We start from the raw sequence: 7,112 nt of genomic DNA, 5'->3' as shown, positions 1-7,112 counted from the left end.
CCAACACAATCCTCATTGGAGCAGGCAGGGTGTGGCATATTCATAATTGGAGGCATGTGCTCTGCTGCTATATATCCATGTCAGGCCTCAAGTTTCAGAAAGGGGGGGAAATTGGAGAAATAAAGAGCAGGCAGTCACACAGAAAACAGAGCTATAACAGACTGTAATTAAGATGTCCAAGTACAGACCCATTCATTTTTGCTAAAAAATATTTCCAGAAGGGTACAGGAAGGAAGAAAATAAAGTGGGACTGTTTTTATTTGCCTCCCCCTTGGACACTGGGGACCTCAGCACAGTAGAGGTGTGGCATGATTCAGCATTTATTCCTTGATGCATTAGGACAGGTGTGCAGATCCCCACACCTCAAGCATTGAATGGGTGTGCTGCATGTGGAGGTGCTGGACACTGACCACACAGAAGAAGACCTGTCGGTGGCTATGGATCATCAGGGGGAGGGATAGTTGTCCGGACAGCCAAACATTCAACGGACCCGGAAACGAACCGGCATCCAGTGCAGCTCTTTCAAAATGGGGGTGATGTGTTGCCAACAGGCAGCTCCAGATAAAACCCTCGCTGCCGCATTTTGCACTAGCTGCAGTTTCTGGATATTCTTCAAGGGCAGCCCCACGTAGAGCACGTTACAGTAATCCAGCCGTGACGTTATGAACTCTCCTGCCTATTCAGATCATCTAGGGAAGTCCAGTTAGGGCTACCACCAGCTCATTTGGTGGCTATGGAGGACTGGGCCTCCTTTGTGGCTGCTCTGGGGCTCTGGAATGCACTCCCTGTTAAAATCAGAGTTTCTTCATCAATGGTTGTTTTTTAAAAGACTATTAAGATGGACCTGTTTTCTCAGGCTTTTAATTAATTTTAATTGATTTTATATCATAATTGTTTAAATCATTTTATCCAATTTTTATATTGTATTTTTACTTATGTACACCATATGTCGGGTAGTATAGAAATATGATCTATATCAGGGATTCTCAAACTTGGGTCCCCGAATCTTGTTGGACTACAACTCCCATCATTCCCAACTACAATGGCATTTGTAGTGGGTTGATGGGAATTGTAGTTCAACTATACCTGGGAACCCAAGTTTGAGAACCCCTGATCTATATACAGAAAATATAATGCCATTGGCATTACATAAACAAAATAAATGCCATTGAACATCAGAGACCAATGTCATATATCAGATATTCAACCCCAGCCCCAGCAGATATTCAACTTCAGGCTCCAATGAGGTTCTGAGAAGTATGTGTATTCAGCACATTTACTATAGATATAATTTTTGTATATAAAGAAGACTATTCAAGTGAACCAAATCTCTCTGCCCTGTCTCATTCAACTATTGATATCAATAAGCATGTAATGCAGGATTCAGCAACAGAGAATCACTACCGAGATGGTTGGTTATGGGATTCCAATGGCATATTTTCAGTAAGGACAAGCTATGAAATCCATACAACTTCCTGTGGAGAATCTTCGCAGAAGCCATTTCAGACTTGCTGCTCTCTTCGACAAGTTGCAAAGATACTGTATTCTCAGTACAAGCAAGTGCTATCTAGTCTTACAGTATGCTTGCATGCTTTCAATCTTCTCTAGCACCTTCCACTTCTTATTTTCCCATATTCACCTTTAATCAGTCACTGCTGTTCAGCTGTGTGAAGGCGCAGTTGAAAACCAATAGTTATTTGGGGGATTATTCCAGGAAGTCTCCACTAGATATTTTCTGAGACACTGCAAAAGGCCAGACATAAAGAAGCATCTGTGTTTCGGAAGTGGTGCATGAGAGGAAGCCTTCCCTTCAGAGGAACTTTTGAGCTACCATGAAGCAACTGGATGACAAACAAGCAACTGGATGAGAAAAGTAATACAGGGCTGATGCCTGTAGAAATCTATATGGCACAGGAGCCATCTTCTCTCTCTCATTCTCTTTTGAATCTCTCTTCTAGGAAAAGAACAGGCTCCAGAAGTGTTCACTGGCTAGATTAATATCCTCTGGGGCATTTACACTATGTGTTTCCTTGTTAACATTTTAAAGACTTGGGTAATACTGTTCCAACAAATTAATTATGTGCTCATACAATGGTTTTTGTAAAGAATCATTAGATGTGATTCATTGCACTTGTTCAGAGGAGTGAGGAAAAATAAAATGGTTTTACAGAAGAAATTAAGACATAATAAGAACTCCTTTATTCAATCACATGGTATCTGGTTCAAGGATTGTCAAAAGGAATTTGTCTAACATTTCTGTTTCCACTTGCTTAACCATAATAGCAGCTTTGCAAAGATGCCATTAGGAGACTAAATGCAGGTTGTTTCTTTCATTTGGTTAATTTCTTCCACAAATTTATACTTATAATGTGAGTTGTGAGTCTCCAGTTCCTGCACTGTAGGGGGTGGAGCACCAATCCCTTGTTGTTTATTGATTTATTAATTAAAAAGTTGTGGCACCTTTCCCCCAAATATATCTCATGTCTTCATTGGTCTGGATGCAGTAAGGATTGTGAACAGGTAAAACATGTTATGGCCATTACTTGTCATTTTTATCAACATCGTTAACAGCAAGTAGAGTTATTTTCACATGAAAAAATTGAGCATAATCATAGCACTTTGCCTGTGTTTAGACACTATAAAGATTTGAAGCAAATGAGCTGCAATAAGCTAGTTTTCTAACCCCATTGAGATTTTCCTTTTAATGATGTCATCACCCTTCTGCTGAGAGCATGCAGACCTCCTGACTCCAAAAGGAATTATTAATAAAAAATAATAATAATAAAAGGCATTAAACTTTTGGACAATGCCCCTTTAAGAGAAAACACAATCCCAATACTCACAAAGTTCAAAAGGTGAAACTCATTTCTCACTGAGAGTGTGTTTGTAAAATGTAGTCAAAAGCAAGTTTCTAATTACACTTGACATTTCAAATAGGCTGTCTTTTGCTAAACAAATGACATAATTTGTGGCATTGGCAGTAAAATATTGACTGTAAACAAGAGCCTGTGAAGCTTTTATCATTCTGATTCAACAAAGAAAGGGGAATAAAAAACATGTGATATCACTGGGCATTAAACCTATTTCGCACATCACACAAAGTGCAGTATAAACTTCAACTGACTTTTGTTGAAATAAAATATATCCACTCATTTTCTGTGGAATTAAACAGGCAGTTTGAAGTCAAAGTTATGTACACAATGATCATGGCAGACAAAAGCCCATACTTTATAGCACTGTGGAAAGCAAATAGTCCAGCGTCCATGCAGGAATACTTACAGCACGAGGTACAAAAGGTTTGGCTATGTAGACTTCTTACACAAGTTTTGGCATCTCCCAAACTGCCAGTCTTATTAACAACTGCTGGGGATGGCAGCCTTCCAAAACCCCATTGCAGGGCCATGAATTATTTATTAGGAATGTATATGGAACAGATTTTGTGTTTCGTTTCAAACTCGTTTCAAATGTTTCGTCGGAACAGTAGCCAAGTCGGCTGTTTCTGCGAAATAAATGAGAAACATTTTGAGTGTTTCAAGCACCATTTGGGAGGGTTTTTTTTCTGGGGAGAGCTAGTCTACCAACTGGGGTCAATGGGCAGATGAGGCCTCCACCCTGGACTTTGCGCATTGGCCAACCTCGGAGGACTGGTCTTACCTCAGAACTTACCATAGGACTTACCTCAAAACTTACCATAGAACTTACTTGAGACTTATCATAAAACTTACCTCAAACCTATCGTAGAACTTACCATGGAGCTTACCTTGGAACTTATTATAGAACTTATTGTACGACCTACCCTGAAAAATAAAAGGTAATTGAAAGCTAACTGTCAGGTAACTGAATAACTGTTTTACAAAGTGTTACCACTTTTTGTGTTTAGAAGTTTGGTTCCATTTCTGGTTCATGGCTACCAAGAGAGTCTAGCTTTGGATTCAATAATAAAAAGATGTTTCTGGACCAGTTTTTGTGTTCATTTTCAGGTCTGGTTCAGTTTCCTGCTTACTAGGAAGGGGGTTAAGGAAGTTTCAACTATACTATATCCTATACTCTACCATAGTAACGATGGCTGGATACTGTGCAGCACATGACCCATAAAAAAGAAGGATGCACACATGTAGCTTGCAAGCCAGCTGAGAACCCACCCTCACTGCTAGCTGAGCTTAGTGAACAGCTTAGTGTGCTCAGAGCCTCCCACACCTCTGCTAGCAGCAAGGATGGGTTCTCAGCTGGCTTGCAAACCCTGAGTATAAGTCCCCCTTCGATGGGTAAGATGCTGCATGGTATCTCAGCCAGTGACAAGAGAAGCTGAAGTAACTTGTTTATCTCCTGTTTGCATTTTCTGGGTAATATGCATTTGACTTGTGCTGGCATACATAAACATTGCATGAATTGGGGCTTACCACAAGTGCAAGCACAGTTCTCTCACGGCATATTACATAGGAAGCACTAGTTCATCTGCTATCACTCGCTGCACTGTCTTTACAGCTTATATGGAGTAGAAGTTAAGGACACCTTAACTTGCAATTTCTATTCTTTTTAGAGCATGATTGAAAATGTAAAACATCTTCTCATCTTAAACTGAAGGTTTTTGGATTACTGCATTTCCAGATGTTTAGAAAAAGGAAAACCTGATTAGACACTATGGGGAATTGCTTACCCAAACAACAAGGTAGAACTTCCTGATGTTGAACACCCAAAACTTGGTAAAACTTTCAACTAAGATAAAGTCATACTCCCCACCTCCTGAAAAAACACAATTAAATGGAATTAGTGGATTTGGTAATAGGGACAGTGTGATCCCACCTCATGATTTTTCACAGTGAATAACAAGAAGCAGGTAATTTTTGTTCACTTTAAATCTGTACTTCATGTTTTCCTTTTTCTTAAAACACACACACACACACACACACACACACACACACACACACACACTAAAAATAACAAATGCTTTAACAGCTGTGTCCAAAACTACAGATTATCTTCCCAAAAATTTCCCATAAACCTCACAGTTCTCCTGCTCAATTTAATTTCTTTCAGGATGGTGTTATCAGCAAAATAGTGTAAAAGTGGTACACAACTGATGTAGCCATTCACACACAGAGACACAGACACACCTCAGCCATTCACACAGACACACGCACACACACTGCAGCCATTCACACATGCTGACAGACACAGGGACACACACTGCAGACATTCACATACACAGGCACAAACACAAAAACAGGGATACAGACAGAACCCTCACCCGTTCCAGCGTGCTCATCGCCCCAGTCCCTGACCCTGGCAAGCTGGCTTTCCCTGCTGGCTGCCCTGCCCCTAGGACCCAGATGTCCTCTACACATGTGTAGGGGTATGCAAACCAGCTCAAGGAACCGGTCCGGGGTACAAAAAGTTAAAAAAATATATAACTCACCTCCGGGCCTGGGGTAATTTTGCTGCCTCTGGGGTGTGTGTGTGCAGCTGCAGGGTTATCTCTGAAGTTTCCTCCGCCGACCTCTCCCTGGTCCTTTCCAGGCCAGTTTGGCCTTTCCGGCCCTCTCCCAGCTCACGGCAGCCATCTTTAAGGCCGCTGTGCATGCACATGGGCTATTTGCATGTCCAGGTCACTTCCCTTTTTAAGCAAGGTGATAGAGCATGTGGTGGGTGTGCAACTGCAAAGGGTCTTGGATGATATGGATTATTTAGATCAGGGATTCTCAACCAAAGGCCACTAGGGCTGGGGATTATGGGAGTTGAAGTCCAATAACATCTGGGGACCCAACACTGAGAATCCCTCATCTAGACCCTTTTCAATACGGCTTTCATCCTGGATTTGGGACTGAAACTGCCTTGGTCACTCTGGTGGATGACCTACTCTGGGAACTAGGCAGGGCGAGTGCATCCCAGTTGGTTCTGCTGGACCATTCTGGTATTCAGGGACTGGTGGTGCTGCATTGGAGTGATCCCAGTCCTTTCTTAAAGGGAGGTTCCAAAAGGTGGTGCTGGGGGACTTCTGCTTCACTCCCTGGCCTCTGGCATATAGGGTTCCACAAGGCTCTGCATTGTCCCCTCTGCTGTTTAACGTCTACATGAAATTCCTGGGGAGGTCATCAGGAGGTCTGGACTGAAGTATAATCAATAAGCAGTTGACACTCAGCTCTACCTTTCTCTGACATCAGATCCTAGGGAAGCAGTGGATGCACTGAACCAGAGGCTGGAGGCTGGGATGGGATGGATGTGAGCTAACAAACTGAGGTCAAATCCAGACAAGTTGGGGTGCTGCTGGTCAGTAGAAAGCCAATCAGGATAGGGTGATTCAGCTAGCTCTGGATGGGGTTATACTCCCCTTGAAAGAGCAAGTTTGCAGCTTGGGGTGTTGCTAGACCCAGCTCAGCTTGTGGATGCTCAGGTGGAAGAGGTGGCTAGGGGTGCCTTTGCATAGCTTCAGCTAGTGCGCCAGCTGTGTCCCTTTCTCGAGAAGTCAAATCTGGCCACAGTTACCCTTGCCTTAGTCACAAATATATTGAAGAATATTCAGAAACTTCATTTGGTGCAGAATGCAGCTGCTAGGGTTCTCTCTGGAATTGCTTGCTCTGAGCATATTACACCTATTTTCAAAGAGTTGCCCTGGCTGCCAATTTGTTTCTGGATCCAATTCAAGGTGCTGGTTATTAACTTTAAAGCCCTTAATAGTTTGGGCCCTGGATACCTGAAGGACCGCCTGATCCCAAGGATTGCTGCCCATCCAACAAGTTCATGAGAGGGGCCTTTGCTTCATGTGCTGACATTGAGAGAGGTTAAATTGTCATGCACATGGGACAGGGACTTCTCTGTTATTGCCCCCAGGCTCTGGAATAATCTCCCAGTGAATGTCCGCTCTTTGACATCTGTGGCTGCTTTAAAAAAAACAAACAAACTAAAGACCTTTTCATTTGTTCAGATTTTTAGCCCTTAGGAGCTACCATTTCTCTCAGCATTCCTGATTCTGTTTGTCTTTTTACTCTCTCTCTCTCTCTGTGTTTAATGGTTTTTATTGCTTAACTGATTTTAAGGTTTTAAATGTGATTTTTATGGAGTTTTATTGTATTTTAACTCTAACTCTTGCATATTTGGGCACAGATACCTGGGCT

General features: G+C 42.2%; 1 long non-coding RNA gene across 1 annotated transcript; it reads right to left on the bottom strand.

Moving 5' to 3' along the window:
* Positions 1 to 2,976: 2,976 nt before the first annotated feature.
* LOC128347652 (uncharacterized) lies at positions 2,977 to 4,738 on the bottom strand. The gene is made up of 3 exons (XR_008317643.1): positions 4,658 to 4,738; positions 3,749 to 3,797; positions 2,977 to 3,499 (listed from the first exon to the last, which is right to left on the bottom strand). It is a non-coding gene; the product is annotated as an uncharacterized LOC128347652 (long non-coding RNA).
* Between the last annotated feature and the right edge of the window lie 2,374 nt (positions 4,739 to 7,112).

Source organism: Hemicordylus capensis, chromosome 2 (assembly GCF_027244095.1).
Source record: "Hemicordylus capensis ecotype Gifberg chromosome 2, rHemCap1.1.pri, whole genome shotgun sequence".
NCBI classification, from domain to species: domain Eukaryota; kingdom Metazoa; phylum Chordata; class Lepidosauria; order Squamata; family Cordylidae; genus Hemicordylus; species Hemicordylus capensis.
Note: the sequence above shows the minus strand (reverse complement) of the source record. Positions and strands in the feature narration are given on the sequence as shown.